The sequence below is a fragment of the Zonotrichia leucophrys genome, chromosome 1A (assembly GCF_028769735.1).
Source record: "Zonotrichia leucophrys gambelii isolate GWCS_2022_RI chromosome 1A, RI_Zleu_2.0, whole genome shotgun sequence".
NCBI classification, from domain to species: domain Eukaryota; kingdom Metazoa; phylum Chordata; class Aves; order Passeriformes; family Passerellidae; genus Zonotrichia; species Zonotrichia leucophrys.
The window spans coordinates 18,710,048-18,730,348 of record NC_088170.1 but is presented as its reverse complement, the minus strand read 5'-3'; the positions used below and the strand labels follow the sequence as shown (position 1 = coordinate 18,730,348).

The window sequence follows — 20,301 nt, the reverse complement described above, 5'->3', positions numbered from 1 at the left end:
TGAGCTTAGCAAAGCCGTATCTGAACACGCGTCTCTTGTTTTTTCTTCAGCCGCGCTCCCCGCCTGCTCCGCCGCTGCCTGGCTGCCGCGAGAAAGCGCCTCCTCCGATCCCTTTTTCTCCTCCCCCTGCTCCCCCTCTGCTCCTGAGTCCTCCATGCTCTCTGGACTTTTTGGACGCTTTTTGGGAGTTTCCCAGGGTTTTTGGGTTTTGAGACCGGGTATTTTAATAATATTTCTTGCTCTTTTTCTCCAAGAGCATTTTCCTCTCGGCCTTTTAAGGCCAGAGCTAATTTTTTCTTTCCTGGGGCCTTGCCCCCCCCTCTCTTGAGGGCCCCCCCCCCAGACGTCTGCTGCGTCTGTTGGGTTATTTCTTCCTGGCCTTTTAAGGCCAGAGCTAATTTTTTCCGGAGTCTTGCTCCCCCCTCTTTTGAGGGCCCCCCCCCGGACGTCTGCTGCGTCTCGGGGTCTTCCTTCCTGGCCTTTTAAGGCCAGAGCTAATTTTTTTTTTTTTTTTTGTGTATGTTTGTGTCACACCTTATAAGGCGGACAAAGTTTCCCGTTGTTTCTGGGAAGGTGTGCCCCTCATGTTCTTATTTTTTCAGGCTTTCTTACCAAATCTCTTGTCAGAGCAGTCTGGCTGTCTCGGTCACTGTCCAGCAGATCACGAGAGGTGGTCCCAGGGCGCCTTCTGGTTCCAGTCCGGGCTGTTCTGCTACGAATTGTCTTCGGCAGAAACTGAGAGGTGGAATTCTCAGTGACTGCTGTTTTTTTGCAGTCTCTGTTGGCTTTTTGTTTTCTTCTTCTCTCTGATCTTCAGGGCTTTGAAGGTGGCCCCCCCCCCGAAAGGTTGTGGTGGTGGAGCCCAGCCAGGGACCGCCAAATGTCCGGTTTATCTCGGCTGTTTGAGGGGCCTGAAAATGCCCGGGATGGCCTTGGGGCAGCCCGCGTGTCGAAGGACGAGAAGAGGCTTCAGTTCTTCTTTCTGGTTTTATGTTTATTAATTGTTTATCTAAAAGATGTTCTTTCAGCCACCAGAGATCTGCTCAGCAGTCAGCCATGGGCACACTGTCTCTGCCCTCCCGGGCAGCCACGTATCTTTATACCCATTGTGACGTATACAATATTTATCATTTTTCCCCAATACCATCTATTGTTATAACTCGGTGTACTCTTAGTAATAACCAATCCAAAGGTGCCACCGTGGCCAAAGAAGATGGAGGAGAAGAGGAAGAAGAAGGAGGGTAGGACACACCCCAATTCCTCCATCTTACTCCTCTAAACCCCCCTGTACATAAATCCTAAACCCTGTTTCTCACCCTCTAATTAGCTAATCTTTTCACCATTCACCCGGTGAAGCCCTCATCCTTGTCGTCTCCTGTGTAGGGTTAAAGTCCAGCTACCAGACACTTCTGGCAACATTCCAGGACTCCCGAGACCCCCAAGGTGGTCTCGGAGGCTCAGCATCTCAGGACTGAGATCTTGAGATCCGACAGGAAAAGAGTCATGACTTCAGGAGTTACTTCCTTGCAGATTTATGCCTCCTGCCTGTAAATACAGGTAGATAGTTAACAGAGCATTGGCAAAAGGACAATGTATATCAGAAAAAAGAAAAAATCCCAGTCTCCCAAACAAGAAAACCCTTTTAGTTTTTAAATGTTGCACCTTTCTTCTTTGCCAAGACTGGTACTGAAGAGTTTCAACTTAATTTCCCTTTTCTCTCTTTCCTCCTCTAAAAAAAAAAAAAAAAACCAACAAAAAAACCTCAACCAACCAATCAGACAAACAACAAAAACAACAACAACAACAACAACAACAAAAACCAAACCAGGAGAAAGTTATTTTTTTAATTTGGGAAAAAAAAAAACCCTCCAGAAAATTTAGAGCAGAGGGGTTTTTTTCCCCTCAAAAAAAGGTTGTATTTACATTACAACATTCAGTCTTATTTACTTTGGTCTGCTAGTTGTCTCCTTGAATCATGCAAAGTATTAGGGATATGGCTGGAGCTTTACTCAATGTCTTTGATTTCTGTTGGACCCCTGGATATAAAAGCTCAATTCTTAAGACAAGTGTTGGTAATGACAAATTGTACAGTGAAAGAAAACTTCTTGGGAGAACTCTCAACCCTGTTATTAATTTGTTTATACACCTGTTCTTTTCAAAAATTTTGGTTTTACTGTCTTTTTTTTCTTTTTAGAACTGTTTTGTCTCTAATAAGTTTTCTGGATTGCTGATCCTTTAATTCTGATGTACTCAAGGCATTCATTAATAATACTGTACTTCTGTTCCATGACCAGATTGTATGTCCTATGTCTCCCAAGAAAATGCTTATGACTCTTGTAAGGTATCAGAAATTTTATCCTCTCTCCCAGTCCATATTACTCCAGCCATGTAATGTTCCATTTAACTTTCACATTTCGCACACTTTCTAGTTCTGATTCTTTTCTTCTTCCTTTTTTTCCATTTTGTTATCTGGTATCAGAAGGTGGTTGGACACTGGAACAGGTCCCCAGGGAAGAGGTCACAGCACCAAGTCTGACAGTCCATGAATTTGGACATTGCCGTCAGGCATATGGTGTGACTCTTGGGGTGTCCTGTGCAGGAGCAGGAGTGGGACTTGGTGATCCTTTTGGGTCCTTTTCAACTCAGCTTATTCTGTGAAACCATTCCACGTACATGCATCTGTGTGAAAAAGAAAGATGTTCTCACACGTATCTGTGTGAGAAAGAAAGATGTGGAAAGGATGGAGTGAAGTTGTGAGGACGAGATAATGTCGGGATCATCACACAGAAAAGGATGCTGTGGGATTTCTGGGCTGATGGGAAGGAAAGGTATCAAGTGTAGGACATATACAGCATTGCTTATGGGTCTCTGAAAGTAGCCAGGCAGTGCAGTGTATGCCAAAAGCACCCTGAAGATGTGAAGCTGGGACAGCTTGTTCAGGATGGTACCTCGAGCTGCCGATATTGTCAAGAATTTTGTGTTTTTCCACTATTTAAAGTATTGAAGACCCTTTATTGATGGGTTTGATGTCACAACTCAATGGAAGAAACTCTTGCCAAGCACAGACCACCACAGACCACTTGGGAAATCCTTGGAGGAAATATGATGAAGAGGAGAGAAATTATTATTTTCTACCCCTTCTTAATAAAACCTCTACCTCAGGATACTTATTCCTTAATTAATTTCTTTTGTTTCATTTTTTAGGCTTTTTGCTTAATTTCCATCTCAGCCAGAATCAGTACCCGTTTTAAATTGTTTTTCTTGCCACAAGATGGCAATGCAATCCTTCAGATAACAACATGGGAGTGCAGCAAACTTCATTTTCTAGAGACAAACTTTTAGAACAAAACAACACTTTGAAGAGACTTTAGGAGATTTTATAGTTTAAAGAAAAAGGGCATGGTAGTTGCTTTAACTGGTGGTATTAATAATTCTGGCCAAAATAATTCACCTGAAACATGCACCACTGCTGTTTAACTCTTGTACAAATAAAACTAGTTCCATTAAATAGATTTGTACAGCAAAAGGAGGATTTTGTGGTTGTACACTTTATATGCATCCCAGATGGTTGCAATATATGGATGGCTTATTATAGTACATTTTTTTTGCATGTACCTAAATGCAATCTCCTGCTGCCTGGAAGAAAGTTGGATCTCAGAGTATGCCTAACTACTTTGTAGAATCAAGATACGAGACCACTTTAAAGCTTGACATCTGGCAGTTCCTTAGCTTCCCCAGCCTCCCTGCTGCAATTTAAAAATAACTGCAAGAGCATTGTTGGGTTTTAGTTTTCTTTTGTCAATGACCCAGAAGTTTCCTTCTAGATACCAGCTGGGATCAGCTCTGGGAAAAAAAAATAAAAAATCACAGCTCAGGAAATTATCCAAAATCAGCAAGGTAACAAAATGAGTCCAGAACCACAGTGCAGTCCTTCAATTTCTTCCTTCATAGAGCTGTGGTAAACTGTATAGATTTAAAGTTCCATGAAGGAACTTTCCATACTTTTTACAGACAGCCAAAGGCACAAAAGATAGTTTGAAAGGTGAACTTAAAAACCTGCTTTCTTGCTAAGAATTTAAAACACAATGCCTGTCATCAGCATATAATCGGCATATAATAAAGGCAATTAAGGAGACGCAATTCTATCTAATTAAGTATAATAAGATATGTCAAAATGTCTAATTTTGTTGTTGCATTGATTTGCAAAATCTTCTTTAGGTAGAGTATGGTTGAAGCCTGGGCCTGGCACTCTAAAGCAGCTGAAAGCAATTCTGCTCACTGCCATGATTCCCTGTGACCTTGGTGTCAAGGAGATGAAGAGAAAAACAGGGAGAGTGGTTCTTCTCTCTGTGTGTCAGTCCTCATCTCTGAAAGGAGAATTACAATTCGTCCCTTCTTTCTCATCTGGTATCTCACCTATTTTGAACATAAGTGCTTTAAATGCTATTTTTTTCTGTACTTTTGCAAAATTAACTCAGCTAAATTGCATCTTCCAGCAGTATGATGATACTGCTAACATTGTAATTAAATGCACTATCATTGTAAGAATTAAAATTGGATATGACTTAGCAATCTTGTGTTAGAGAAGACATTTTCTCACATAAATGGTTTATTATATTAATTCAGTGTTATACAGTGTCCTTACTTAGGTGCTTGCTGATATGGGGAATTTTCCTCTCAGAAGACCTCAGTTCACCATTTTCTTCTAACAACAGCACATTTTTCTGAGAGTATAAAATGTTACAAACAGGCATCTTATGTAGCTGAATTACTATTGACAGTCAGGACAGGTGTAAGTGAGGTTAACATGAGATACACTGACCTGCACAGAGGATTTTAGTCTACTACTTGCACTATAATTGATAAAACAGTTCAGCTTTCGGGAATTGCTTTCATAAATTTTATCCCTGTTCATAAAAACAAGGCACTGTTGATACATGAGAGGCACATTTATCTTCTAGTTTAAACCTTTCTAGGCAAGCAGGTCACAAAGCTTCCTTTAGTGGCTGGTAAGGACCAGGTACCACAGCCCCTGCCCCATGGTCTGCCTCCATCTCCTGGACATGCAGAACCATTTAGGTTGGAAAAGGCTCCAGGATCATTGAGTCCAGCCTAGGACTGGTCACCACTTTGTCATCTAGACCACAGTCCTCGGAGCCCCATTCTACAGGACAATCTACAGCTGTCCTGTGCAGCATTCGCTGCTCCTGCATCCACTGCGTGCGCGTGCAGGTAAACCCCAGCTGCTGTCATGAGGCTGACCCTGGCAAAAGAGGCAGACAGCACTGTCCTATTAGTTACAAAATAATCTCAGAATTCCTTCCCGAGTCTGCTGCTTTGGGCAGGTCAGGGCCATGGGATGGTTCAGCTGCACCTTCCTGGGGACCACACGACACACCAGGAGATAGACAAGATACGGAGCAGCCAAGCCTCAGGGGAGAGAGTGACCCCGTGCCACCTCAGAATGAAGTGTTTACTCTGGGACAGCTGCTGGGGAGCATTCAAGGAGGGTCTGGAAGAAGGAGGGATGTGGGTGCTTGTGAGGGCTTGAAGGCAAACCAGTGGGAGAAAAATTAACCGCACACAAATACTTTGCAAGAGATTTCAAGACTGAAATTACAATTTAATAGAAAGATTGCAACAAATGCAACAATACAGAAAAATTGGCTTAAATACACCAAGTCAGACTACAACCTGGCCCCTGTCAGTAGGGGTGGCGGGCATGGGCCAGTTAAGCAGTGGTTGCAGTCCTGCTGAAGTGGTGGCTGCAGTCTTGTCAAAGGCAGTGGTCCTGTGGAAGGTCTGGTCCTCCTGTGGAAGTTCGTGTCCTTCTCTGGATGTCCAGTGGTGGTAGTGATCCCAGTCCCCAGATTATATATCCTCAAACCCGGGCAGGAATGTTCCATACCTCCCCCAGGGCAGGGAGCTTCACAATGGGGATGAGTCATTGGTGTGAAGAAAAAGAAACATTACCCTGCCTGGAAGGGTTGCCTCTTTTTCCTTATCTCACAAAACACCCAGCTGGTAGCCTGAGGGTCTGGTCAGCTGTTGCAAATTACCCACCATGAACAGCTCACCAGGAATTAGATGGGTGTAGAAGACATAGTTTGGTTACTGCCATAGTGGCACTCTTTCTCCTGTAACCAGGACAGTGCTGTACATGCTGGGTTAGTTGTTTGGTTGGTCCATGGCTGACCACCTTCATCTTAAGGGAATTGCTAAGCTGGGAATAGTTTGTACATAGAAACTAAAAGTTCTCAGGCCTATGAGTAATAAGTCATCTCCCTTTTTTTCTTAACATTACCTTGTCCCCCTTTTTGCACTGTAGGAGGAAGAGCATGAATGCATGAGACCTAATTAGAAAGAGCTGAGTTAGTGTCAAGTACACCTACACTTGTTAATGGAGCATGAAATAAAACCATGTATTGCAGCAAAAGAAAATTAATATTGGCCATGAAACTTTCTGTTTTATAAATTGGAATAAGTGTATCTGGTGCAGTATATCACTTTCAATAGATTACTTTGCTTCAGTAATCTTAGAGAAACAACTCTTCAGTATACCTGGGGCCTGTAGCACAAAATTTATGTGATTGTAAGAGACCATTTTAACCAATTTTTATGACCAAGTTAAAGTCTGTTCTGTTTGAAATTCTCTATCCTGAGATTATAGCCTCTCAGCAAAATTATTTTAAGAGTTTTGGCTAAGCAGCCTAGCCAGTCACTGAGAAAGAGATTGCTTTGCCCACCAATATGGGGAAGGAGACCAGAGACTAGGGAGTAAGCAAGGACATGATGAAAAGTTTGGATGGTTCTAATATGAACACTGAGACTAGGTATTTCTTCGCAGGAAGAGACAAACTGGAGAGATATAGTAGGAGTCCTAGTAAAATATATGTATTGTATAAGTGGCTTTGCCCCAATCCTAGTTGTTCTAAATGGGCTGCAGCTGTGATGTCCTTAATTGGGCGGCAGCTGTAGCTAATGAAGATAACTGGGATAAAAGGGGGTGGGTTGGCCAGTCAGGGAGAGACTTGAAGGAGCTCTGATGAAGAAGCAGGAGTAACATTGCTGTGAAGAGCTGCTTGTGAGAAAGCCACCCAGAAGGTATGGACTTTAGAAATATGAAATACAATTGGTGACCCCGATGGGATAGAAGATAGGACAGCCAAGAGCTGTGGCAGCCTGAGAGCTGGGACAGATATGTGTATTTTAACTGTGTAATTGAAAAATGTGTTAAAAGAAAAGGGAGAAATATAGGGGCCTGAGTAAATGTATGTATGGCAGTAAAAGATCTCTGTATTGTATAAGTGACCCTGCCCCAATTCTAGTGATTGTAAATGGGCTGCAGCTGTGATGGCCTTAATTGGGTGGCAGCTGTGGCCCGTGGAGGTAGCTGGGATAAAAGGGGGTGAGGTGGTCAGGGAGAGCCTTGGAGGAGCCCTGATGAAGAAGCAGGAACAACACTGCTGTGGAGGTTTGCAGCCGTAAGAAAACACCAAGAGAAGGTATGGGACCCCCTGATGGGATAGAAGATAGGACAGCTGAGAGCTGTGGATGAAACATGACCTTTGAGTTAAGGAGCTGTGAGAATATGGCCTTTGAGCAAGGGGCTGTGTGTGTTGTAAATGGCCTTTGAGTAGTGGGGAAATGTATGTATTGTACTTTATTATCTGTATTGTATTTTAATATCTATAAGTAAAAGAAAAGGGGGAATATAGTAGGAGTCCTAGTAAAATATATGTATTGTATAAGTGGCCTTGCCCCAATCCTAGTTGTTCTAAATGGGCTGCAGCTGTGATGTCCTTAACTGGGTGGCAGCTGTGGCTGATGAAGATAACTGGGATAAAAGGGGGTGGGTTGGCCAGTCAGGGAGAGACTTGGAGGAGCCCTGATGAAGAAGCAGAAACAACACTGCTGTGAAGAGCTGCTTGTGAGAAAGCCACCCAGAAGGTATGGACTTCAGAAATATGAAATACAACAGAGAGAGAGATTGAAGAGAAGAATAAATTCTTCTGTAAGTAAAACTAGCACTGAGGTAAGAAACTTGAGATGTGGAAATACAGATTTTCTGTGAAAGAAAGCACAATTGTACCGAATGGAGAGGAAAGAGACAGACAAAGTTGAGAGAAAATTAGTGGTACAGAAGTAGCAAAAGCACTTGCACTTGTTAGTCAGGAGCTGGAGAAGAAATAGCCTGAGGATGGGGGCAGAAATAAGTAAGGAGCAAGTTTGGAGGAAATGGTTAAGGAAGATCACATAGCCCTCTGTACTAGAAAAGAATCTTAAGACTGACAGCAAAATCTTTCATATGTCATCCAAAGCTTGTTACCAGTTTTATAATGTACAAAACTTCATTGCACAAGATTTATTTCCCTCTTGTATTTTTCTTAAAACAAGAACATATATACCAGACTCCAAAGGAAAGGTTTTTTTAGATTATGGAAAGAATTATTAATCAGGAAGAGAGAAGTACGTACATGTGGATGAGGTCTACTTCCCTACACACTCTGAACCCTCTCAGACAATAAATTTTCATTTCCATCTTGATTTTTATTATCACATTAAAACATCCCATATATGCAAAACAATCTTCACAAAAGTCCTATGAGATGGGACATGAGGTAATCAGGATACTATTCCTCAGATGAAGACTATAAGCCTGAAAATGTAAAGAAAATGTACCCACTGGTTCTGAAAAGTTGAAAGTGAAAGCTCTTTGCTTTAGCTTTTGCTTAGCACTCTGACCAGCAGCTTCCGCTCCAGAATCTGCCTTATGTTTTGGCTAGGGCATAAAGAAGTCCTCCAATAACCTAAATTTTTAACTAGCTTACTTTATGAAACACATCTTGGCCCTATTGGAACTAGAAACTTTGTTCTCTAGTGACCCCAGTCGTCATCCTACCCAACAGAAGAGGAAAATATTGCATCCAAGAGTCCAGCCTAAAGGCATGAAGTTGTTTGTGTTTTTTCCTGCCTCGTATTTGTAATGCTCTCCGTGTTTCCTCACTCTCTGCAGGTACTTTGATTTTTCTGCTCCTGAAGTATTAGTTGATACAAATCACTGCAAGATGGTGCTTCCTGTATTCTCTCAGTTTTGTTTCCCCTTTCTGACATTTTCCTCTGCAGGATTTGTCAGATGCACAGAGCAGTGCAGAATGCATATGAACTGCCCATGGAAGTTTGGCTGGACCTCTCACCCCCTCAGCTAACCCAAAGTTCCTCATCAGACACTTGAATAAACATCCAAGCATTCCAAATACAGTTCTCCTCAGATTGCTCTGTGATTTTTCTGGAAACCCCCCTGTGTGCAGAGGATCAAGTCTAAGTAGGTGTAAAAAGCTAAGAGCTGCCATATTCAGAAATGTACTGAGATTTGAAAATACCTGTTTATATTTTGTGTTTGTGCATCAAAACACCCACAGAGAAGAGCATTAGATTTAAATTATGTGCATTAGTTTCCACTAATGACTTCCCTTATGCTTCTACTAAATGCTTACTAAGCAGTAATGGTAAGTTCACTGGGACCCAGACCACCCCCATACACCTGCTGTAGTGATCTTTACTCTTTCCTGGGCTTTGGGCTCCCCTTCACTGGCCAGCCCTGTCTGATGCCACCTGTCAAACAACATCCTTGAACAAGGCTCTGTGCCAGGCAAGGCAGGCAGGTTAAGAGACATCTGCAAAGCGCTCACTCTGTTTCGGTTTTTTTGTCAAAATCTACTTAAAAAACCCCAATGCATAGTTTCTATACCCTAAGTCTATGTTAGACAAAGTTATGATGTCTAGCAGCTAAAACTTCACATTTAGTCATTGAGGTGTTGCTGTTTCTCTCAGCTGTGAGCATGTTCCACACTAGCTGATGAACTTTGTTGCAGGAACTTCTGGTGAAATGATACAAACATGCAGAGTTAGTAAAGGTTTCTAAAATTGCTAGGTTGTTTTATTGTGCACCCAGTCATAAAATGGATTCAGCAATTAATGGCTGCATTGATATAATTTGGAGAGATTTTGCTGGAAATGGAAAATTCTTGGTTTAATTTTTTCTCATATTGTTTCTGATTAGGACCGGGAAGGTCATTAATTCAGTGTAGCCAATTAAATTCTGAGGAATTGCATTTTTCCTTTCTGAACAAGAGTAATTATGCTACTGCTGCACTGGCTGCAGTCTCTCATGGTGATAAAAGCCTGGAAAACAAAGCCACAAAATCCCTGTTGATGATATAATTTTTTTTTAATAGGAAGGAATTGTAGAGAAGGTGTATTGAACATATTCACCAGCATAATGAAGAAACACACCCCAACTTCTGCTTTGTTTTGCTGAAGATGGTTGAAAAAAAGCCCAACCCCCAAATCTATGAACACTCCCCTTACATCAGGGCAGCAGAACAAAACTAGGTTTATTGGTAACCATTGGAATGATTTGAGCCAAAGGCTGATCACTTCACTTTTCCTTTTCTGTACCACTTCATTTTCTTTTCTTCAACCACTCTCTTCCTTCATCTCCATTTGTGATATATTGGGAAAGACATAAAAAACCCCGTAAAACACAACATGACTGAAATGAGCACAAGTATAGAAACAAAATGCAGCTGCAAGAGGACAAAACAGTCAAAGTAAATACACTATAAAGAAAAAATTCAAAAAGCATATTAGAAATAATGACATGAATTCAGCTGACATGTGATTTGTCATTTGGGACATTTCACCATTGCAGCTGAAAGCCCTTCATGGAATGAAGTGTAAGTGTTTGGGTACAGTATTTGTTACCATTTCTAAGGGAAAGGAGATCTGAAAATAAGTTTAGTTAGTGCACAGCTGATATTTTCACTAGAACAAAAATAGCTGGTGTGGGGGAAGGGATCATGGAGAGTGGCAAAAAGCAGGGGCTAGTGGGTGTAAGCCTGAAGGACTGTTGGAGAAGTTGCTCTCTCTGCTGCAGCAACCTCCTTCCAAGGTGAACATATGCTGTGCAGCCTCAAAAAAAGCAAACAGTTTGTGGGAGGTTGTTTATAAATCACATTAAAAGAAGGTTTAGCAAACCTCTTCCCTATCAGCAGCAGAGTGCACAACCTCCCAGTTGGTCTGTGGCCCAAAAGGCTCATCAGTGAATCACTACATGGGAGTGAAAGAAGCTGCAGGCTCAGGCTGAGACTTCAGCAGGCTGGGTTGGAAGAAAGTGAGGTGTTCAAATAACCTTTCTTTAAAATGCGGTGTGAATCTTGAGTGTACTCAACATTCAATTTTCTCACCTCCTCTGCTGTCGTTTCATCTCTGACATGCCCTTTGCCAGATATGATTTCTTATTTTTTTTCCTTGGAGGACTTTGGAAATGTTGAGCTTTTGGAGATTCATCAGTGTCTAGTAAGAGAAAACTGGATTTGCTTTGTCTTCTCTAGAGATTTAGGGATTTTAATAATTTAGTTTGCCTGGAAATTATTTGCCTTGGGAAATTATTGTAAGAAAGACAAAAAAAAAATTTTCACTAAGGTAACTTCTGGGCTGCAGCAGTTGACTAGCCAGATCATGGGCAAAACTGAACAGAGTAAGTTCTCCTACAGTATCTTTTTGAATTATCACTTTTTAGTTGAACTCCAGAGAGAGCCAAAGTTGATACTTGGAAACTGGAGTTAGTAGTATATACTTCTTGTTCACCTCAGTTTAAGGAAACACTATTTCTTAAGATAATGCAGTGTGGTTGATAAAAGCTCCAGTTAAGACCTTTAAAATGACTCAGTCTTTCAGAAGAGACCCATACATCTTTGGCAAGTACAGATGTCTCACTGCATAAAACAAAGGTGGTGGCAGAACTTGGATCCATTTTTAAACTTGCTTTATGCTGTAAAAACTTGCTCTGCCTGATGATGGATTGGTACACATCTAGGTCTGAGCCCAGCCATCAGCCAAGCCCCACACAGCTGCTTGCTCACTTCCCCACCAGCAGGACTGGGGAGAGAACTGGAAGGGTATAAGCTAGAAACTCGTGGGTTGGGATAAAGAACAGGAAAAGCAAAAGCTGCACATAAGCAAAACAAAAGAAAACTACTTCCCATGGGCAGTTAGAGGTTCAGTCATCTCCAGGAGAGCAGGGCCCCATCACATGTAATGGTTACTGGGGAAGACAAATGCCATCACTCCAAATGTCCCCCTCTTCCTCCTCCTTTCCCCCAGTGCATACACTGAGCATGATGGCACATGGTCTGGGATCTCCCTGTGGCCAGTTTGGGTCACCTGTCCTGGCTGTGTCTCCTCCCAGTGTGGCAGTAAGAAAAGCAGGAAAGGCCTTGGCTCTGTGTAAGATCTGCTCAGCAATAACAAAAACATCTCTGTATTATCAACCCCATGGCCAGTAAAAATCCAAAACACAGCCAAATACCAGCCACTGTGAAGACAATTCATTCTACCCCAGCCAAACCCAACACCGCTGGTCATCTAAACTTCCTTTATAAAGAGAAATTGGGTCTCCTGTGCTATTACCATCTCACACTGAAGCCAGCATCTAAAGTGGGTCAGATGACTCAAGACCTAGAAGTGCCTCCTCCAGATGAAGGGTATTTAGTGTTATAAGCTCAGATGGAAGAACTTGTATTGCAAATGTCTCAGGTTAGGTGAAATGAATATATCTATCTACCTTTTTCCTGAGTTGTCCTGTAGAAGGCTGAGAAGTTTTCTCTAGAATTCAACCCTTAATTTCTTTCTAATTTCTTTAGTTCTATTGGGTCATGTTCCTTAGACTTAGATTGATGGTCACGGATAACATCTTAATTCCCTAGAGTGCTCAAATTGCAGTTATATCAAATAATTTTCTGCAATGATCATGATACAGTTTATCTTGAACAATGTTTTGTTGCATTCTTAATGATGATCCACATTAACAAAAAATTATTCAATTTATCAGCTCTTTTGTCACAAGATAAATATTGAAAAAATAATTTAATGTTTTCCTCCACAGAAAGCTAAAGCTGCAACCCAATCAAATGCAAACAGAATTCATAATTTAATTTAATTTATTTATAACACAGAAAGGTTGTGTTATACCACAAGGTCTTGTGCCCTGGGAGGAGAGATGTATGTGCAGTAGCAGGTCGTGCTGATGGTGGGGAGGGGTGGTTACAGCCCCTCTGAACTTTCCCTTCTTTCCATCTAATAAATCCATACCTGCTTTACGCTTGTCAATGGAAAGTCAATGCAAATGAGAGCTGGTATAAAAACACAGTGTGCTGTTTATCAGTTGCAGGGGAGGAAATACTCCTTCTTTTAAGGAAGGCACAATGTCTGTCACCCACTTGCCGTTATACGTAACCTATTCACCCCAAACTCATACAAATGAAATGTGAATCTACCTGGCTCATATTCCAAAGTGTCCCACTGTGGCACTCTGCTACCTGACACCCCAATGCATGCAATGATTATAATCTGATATGTAGTATTATAATCTTCCCCAAAATATTAACTCTCCCCCACAGGTTTTTAATCAGTTCTGTGTCATGTTCCAAGGCACGCAATTATTCTCTTTTCTCACAAGCAGCATTTGTATGACACAGAAGTCTAAGCAGGCAGAGAGCTGGCACAAACAATGGATAATTGCAGAGACACTTAGCTGTCAGACAGGAGATCTAAAATGCAAAACTCTGGACAATCAGTTGATACTGTGATGTGGTTCTCGTAATATTTTTAGACATAAGTGTGCAGCATGTAGAGTATATGCTAGAAGATGAAATACAGCTCCGTTTTCCTGAAGAAAACAGAAGTAATGTGGAAAGTTAACTAAATTATTTTTCTTCCTTTTTTTTTTTCTCATCTGCAAAGGAAAACAGACCTTTTTTCCTGCTCTCCTAAAAGATTGATGAAAACAATGCATGACATGCACATCAGGAAAATGCATCCTGACATTTTTGCACAGAATATGCATTGCACGTTGAGAGATTTTTGCTATAAAACTGACAGTTTTGGTGCAAGCTGTTCCTGCCATAACTACAGGGGATGGAGTGCAAAAGGGAAAAGTATGATTTACACTGTACACATTTGAAATGAACCTGACAGGCGACAAGGTGGCTCATGTAAAGGTACCAGAAGGTATCTAAAACTAGTTCCCATACCTTTTATAGAACAGCATCCCTAAATATTGTACTTGCAATGTAGTGAACTGATTACAGGAAAATCACATGCTGCTTTACAGATTTTCACATGTATTATAAAAGTACTGGTGTGGACCAGTGAATTAAAAGCTTTTCAAGATTCCGTTTCTTCCCTCAAATACTCATAGCACAAAAGCAAATTTCCTTTAACACATTTACATGAAAGCAAACTGCTTGTTTATGAAAAGATTAACAAAAGTGGCCATGCTGTGTCCGCATATTTCTGAAGAGCTTTTACAAGAAACAAAAATGGTGGCAGTAGTCGTAGCAAATTAAACATTTGGCTGCACAGAATGTATATCTATCAATTTTAAATGAGACTACTTAAAAATATTTCTTGTTGTATAAAGGTTATCATCTAAGCTATAATATATTCAATTTCAATACAAAATGTCATTTTACTAATAAATTACTTATGCTTTGAAGTTTCAAAGAAGCAAAAAGATCTTTAAAAGCAATGATTAAATATGCAAATACAACCCTTGCAGCCTTTTTTTTTTAGACAGATGTACCTTTTAGAAAACTATCTATCTGCAGAGAAATCTTATTTTTTTTCTCATTTTTCTTCTCCGCCTCTTCCATTTTTAATGATGGATTGCTGTACAGTAGGCTGAACACCACACAGCTTCAGTCTTCCCTATTAAATTAATCTAGGGAGAGCATTAGATTTCTAATTTTGGACAGTCTCACTTCCATTCCCTCATTGCTTGAGGGCTCACCTGCTGTCACCTCAAGCTAAATCCTTCTCATGTATTTACATGAACCACCAACTTTCATGAGACTGCCAAAATAAATAAGAGCAGCAGGATATGGCCCCATCTTTATTTCATTAACAGATTTCTTCAGTGTAACTGCTACACTGAATGAAGTAGGGCTCTGCTCCTCCCACCCACTAGTTTCTGGGAGAACAACTTGATTTTTGTTTTCTTACAGCATGAACTATTTAGTAAAGTTGCCAGAAATGTGTAAGTTAGGCATGCCTTCCAAACCCAACTCAATATTTGTTTTCCTTGGTATAGTGATCCACTGCTATCCTGCTCAGTACCTCCTGGGACTCTCTTTTTTCTTTTTGATTTTTACTTGCCTGTTCTAGTTTGACTCCTTCTTTCTAGAGGTCTTGCAATACCCCATGTTTAGAAAGACACATGATTGACAGAGCTACTCTGATAAAGTACCAGCGAACCAAGACTGAATTTTAAAGCTCACTCAGAAGGTGAAAGAATATGACCAATAAGAAGCAAAATAAGTATAAGAAGAAGGAAGACAAAGAAGAAAAGGAAGAGGAATCCTTCACATTCAGAGAAGCTGCTGCACATCAGTTGGAGTTGGAGATCAACAAAAAAGCTGGAGCTCAGTTGCATCCTTTGGCACTCATCCCACCAGACTGCAGGAAGCGAGTCCTTGATTACACAGAAGAAAGCTGGGACTAGAACCACAAAGTGATTTAAATGCCCCTGTAGCATCTTGGGATCCTCAAGACCTCACCTCTTGCAGTCTTCGTTGGACTCCAAACTGTATGTCTACTCTACTAATCTAGAGGTTCTTCTGCACCTTGGTGGCTCAGCAGGCCACTACAGTCATGACATGATTATGACCAACAGCACTGGAAGTAGTGACGTGCTTGACATGAAATCTGGCCACTTTTCCCTTCAAAACCCTGTCTGAAGAGTAAAGGCACCACCCAGGGCATGAGAGAAGGCTGGAACTGGGCAGAGAAGTACTCAGGATCAAGCAACAGCAGTGTCTTGGCAGCCCATCTGGTTGCTTTGCTTAACCACAGAGGAGTGGTTCTCTGATTTACTTAAGGAGGCCATAAGGGCCTGTCTTCTCCTTGCTGGAGACACAGGGTACAGTCTCTCCCTCCCTTCCCTTTGCATTCCACTGGAGCTGCTGTGCTAAGTGTCCTCGTACTGACGCTGCCTTCCTGTATCCCCAGCACAATCAACAGCAACTGGATGAGCTGAGAGGCAGTGACACTGCAGGGCAGGGAGGAGAGAGGGATTCAGCACAGCTGGTCCAGAGCATGTGGGGAGAGACACTGAGACAAATGCATCTCTGACCTTTGCCTTTTCCTAATGTATCTGGTCATCACACAGCGTTGCATCTTGTTAAAAGGCAGAAGTAGGGCCAGAAAAGCTGCTGTTGCTGCCCATCTCCATTTCTACATTTGGTGTTGGGTTCTCTCACTGCTAGGTGAAATCCTCTACTAAGGAACTGCTAGCTTTGTAAAACCAACAGCAGTGGGAATGCAAATTCTGTCCCATCTCCCACAGGAAGTGATGCTATTTGAGGGCAGCTAAAACTTTATATTTGCCATCTGCTTCTGCAGAGCTCTAAGAAATTGACTACTGCAGGTCAAACCCAGAGGAGACTGACCAGTACAAGATAGAAACAGCTAAGCAATACAAAAGAAGACAAATTTCCTTCCTAAAACAAGATTGCAATAATGATTCTGAAGAAATCAAGACTGTGTAGTAAGCTGTGCAAAAATTATAGTTTGAATGATATTGAAGTATGGGGTAATTATGAATTAGAGAGCTAGAAGTTCATTCCTCACTTTTCTGAGCTCAGTCACTACAGTAGCTACATCTTGGCTACCTGCTCCAACAGGACTAGAGATTCTCCGTGTCGCCTACCTCCCCCACAGCATGCCACCCAGAGAGCAGAGCCACCATTTCTCACGGGCTGGTGTCCAAAAGCATCTTCAGCAAGCCACTGTAGGGCAATTATGAATGCAAGTCAGGAGGAGGAAGGAAGAAGTAGGAGGGGAGGGGAGAGAAAGAAGTAGTACTCATTGTCATGGAAACATTTCTCCACTGTATTGTTGCCCGGCACTGACAGATGTGGCTTGCCAAATAGTGTCAGCATCCATCAGCACGGGCACATGTGACCCAATGTCATGCTTTAATCCCAGACAACAACTAGGTACCATGCAGCTGCTCCCCAACTGCCCACCTTGGTGCAATGGGGAGGAGAACTGGAAAAAGTTAAAATTTGTGTGTTGAAATAAAAACAGTTTTACAACTGAAATAAAGTAAAATAATATAATAAATCCTATAATACTGTCAGTAATGAAAAGGGACAGGGGGTGAGAGAGAAAGAGAGGAGGGAATAAAACCCAAGAAAAACAAGTGATGTGCAATATAAATGCTCACCACTCACCCATCCCAAGTAGTGATTGGCAGGTACCAGCCAACTCCCCCCGAGTTTACAGACTTGGTATGGAATATCCCTTTGGCTGGTTTAGGTCCTGGCCATGCTCCCTCATAGCTTCTTGTGCAGCTCCTCACTGGCAGAGCATGGAAAACAGCAAAGTTTTTGACTTAGGCTAAACACTATTTAGGAAAAGTTAAAACATCAATGTGTTATCAACATTATTTTCATAGTAAATCCAAAACACAGCATTGTACCAGCTACTTGGGAGAAAATTAACTAACTCTATCCCAGCCAAAACCAGAACAGTAACCAGCTGTTATTCCATAATATTTTTGTCATGCCAGGTTCCAGGCTTTCCAAAACATTGGAGCTAACCATCATCACACTTCCAGTCCTCTGAGATTAAATATATAGATAAATATATAGATACATATGTACACACACATATACATACATACATACATATATATATATATATATTTACATACAGACAATATTCACTTAGGAGCAGATCATCCCTATTAGGGTTTGTTGAGTTTATTTAGTCTGTGACTTTGGGCTCTGGCTGGGTATCTGTAGTTTTGCTACTATTGCACAGCTTGTATATTGCAATCAATAAACTACTTGATCCCAGCATTCCAAGACACTTGCAGTAACTTGGATACTTCACTGCTGATGAAGACAAATGTAGGATATCTGCAGACACCAAAATCTGCTGTGGGGCTGTTCTACATTCTAATGGTTGATTCTAAGTAATGTATTTTCTGACCTTGAGCTCTGCATTTATTTTTGAAGACACTTGAGAATCAGTTTCAAATTATTGGAGGCATAGTTGTAATCTCCATTTTCTTCTGAGCGCATTGCTTTCAATTCCCATCTGTCCTTTCAGACACTTCCTCTATTAAATGGTCACAGAAGATGAATAACAGTAGTGAGAATTCTTCAAAATGGCATTACATGTTATTCTGCTACTTATTAATGTTCTGTGTTCTTTTATTTACGATAACCTTGTGAACATTAAGGTAAGATGGCATCCACATGGTCTTTACATCCAGCTGAAAAATGACACAAGTGTATTGTTAACATCCAAGGAAGGAAAAAACAATAAAAAGTAGGAGAAAAGAAGAGAAAACATGTTTTAGGTGAGAAATTAAAGGAAGACTCTTGCTACTGTGTTTTTGGATGAGCTCTTTCTTAGTTGTCCAGGTTTAAAATCTAGTTGTGTGATTCATGTAATTGTCAGAAGTTTATGCACTTCACTTGTAACACCTATCGCATGCTAATGTGTCTTTTCCAATTGATTTTATTCAGTCACTTAATACACACAAAAATGAACAATTTGTATTGCCTTTACTGGCTCCAAGCACAGTGTACCACAGAGAGCTTTGAGATCAAGGGACAAAAGGTTTTGGTTCTATGTATTTTCTTCATATACTGGAGTGCTCCATGATCTGTGTTCTTATTTGAAGTATCTTAACAGTATGGTAAACTTACCCTAGGAAAGGAGCACACAGCAGTTGATTAAACCATTTTCAACATCACTGCACCTGTAATAGAATATTTCAAAGTCTATTACATGTGAAACTATGTTCTGTACCACTTTCCTGGCTTCTTTAAAAGACTTTAAGGTCATGAAATCTGCTTCACCTCATGATTCCTGGTGCCAATGATAGAAGATAATTTGTAATTTTAATACAAGGATTGTGATCCTTCAGGTCACTCCTGTGCACAGGTTCACCTTTCCTTTTCTGCAGTGCATGCAAGCATTGAGCTGCCTTCAGTTGTCTGTCCCTCCATTTATCACGGTATTGCCCTCAGGTTCAATTCTCTAAAACCGCAGCTCAGACTCCAAATCTTTTGACATTTCTTATGCTGGCCTTCAAGAAAAAATAATTTCAGGAGCCTCCTCATTTCATTTCTTGCTTCAGAGTTTTCAGCTGCATCTTAGTCATATTTTCAAGCTTTTATCTACAAATATAAGTGAAAACCACTTTTTTTTTAAATTTTAAAAATTTTTTCTTTGATGAAAGTTAGGAGTCTCCTGCAATTGCTTGCTGTTAGCTGTGGCCTGCAGAAAAACAGCAAACATCCCAAGAGTTGAAGTAAAATATGAGCGCTGCTGAGATAGCCATCAAAACTTCCCCGGTTTTTAAGTGGTTTTTTTTTTTTTTCAATGGGGTGACTGTATAATTATGAAGGGCAAGAAAAGGTACTGAAAAGTTATTCAGGGCTTTATGGTCAGAATAAGGTACAGGAACAGAAGCTTTGTGATGAACAGAAGGCACAGAGAAGAAAATATGTTTCTGTCAGAGCCATCTGTTGTGGACCTCCTCAGGCTCAGCTGTGGATATGGGTGGAGATCTCTGTAAGATGATGGAAGAATTATCTGTTGGTAGGAATTTTTAACTTGTACATATAGTCTGGGAAGTTATACTACCAGAAAATTTGAAGTCCTGGTATTTTTGGATGAAAAGGTCTGGGTGTTCTGCTATAAGGTCACTATATCTACCAGAGGTGATCCTGCTTTAAACTCAGAATCTTACAGAGTTACAAAGGAACTGGCTGTCAAAAATCATCTTTGATCAGGTGATTGTAAATCAGCTGAAACAGGTCAACAAGTAAGATTCAGAATGGCAATTTTTGTGTGTGTGAAATAAGGCTCCGTGGAGTTAAGAGCTCAAAAATTTTAATGTGAAGGCTTGGAGTTAATTTAAGCCAGTGTATTATTTAAGAGTTATCTTGCATATTGCAGGCACAAGGGAAAAATGGTAGGAAAGGAAAGTTGACCCACCGGGCAAAAATAAGCGCTGGTCCAAAGTGTTTAAGGGAAAAACCTGCCTCTAATGGAAAAGGAACTGAAAGCTGGGATCGCTGAGTCTCAAAGGGCAGAAAATGCAGACCTAAACCAAAAACATTCAAAAGCCTTGCTGAGCTGTACCTTGTGAAAAATACCAAAGAAAAAAATAGCAGGAGATGCTGTATTTTGTTAAACAAAAAGAGAACAAGAAGA

The 20,301-nt window shown here is 41.0% G+C and overlaps 1 long non-coding RNA gene across 5 annotated transcripts; it reads left to right on the top strand.

The window, feature by feature from the left end:
• The first annotated feature begins 7,025 nt into the window (after positions 1 to 7,025).
• LOC135456887 (uncharacterized) lies at positions 7,026 to 10,353 on the top strand. Of its 5 annotated transcripts, XR_010442622.1 has the most exons (4): positions 7,432 to 7,505; positions 8,882 to 9,016; positions 9,127 to 9,325; positions 10,239 to 10,353. It is a non-coding gene; the product is annotated as an uncharacterized LOC135456887 (long non-coding RNA). The 5 variants fall into 5 exon arrangements; XR_010442624.1 differs by lacking the exons at positions 7,432 to 7,505; positions 10,239 to 10,353 and adding an exon at positions 7,026 to 7,104 and having other exon boundaries at positions 9,127 to 9,257; XR_010442625.1 differs by lacking the exons at positions 7,432 to 7,505; positions 10,239 to 10,353 and adding an exon at positions 7,898 to 8,014 and having other exon boundaries at positions 9,127 to 9,257.
• Positions 10,354 to 20,301: the final 9,948 nt, after the last annotated feature.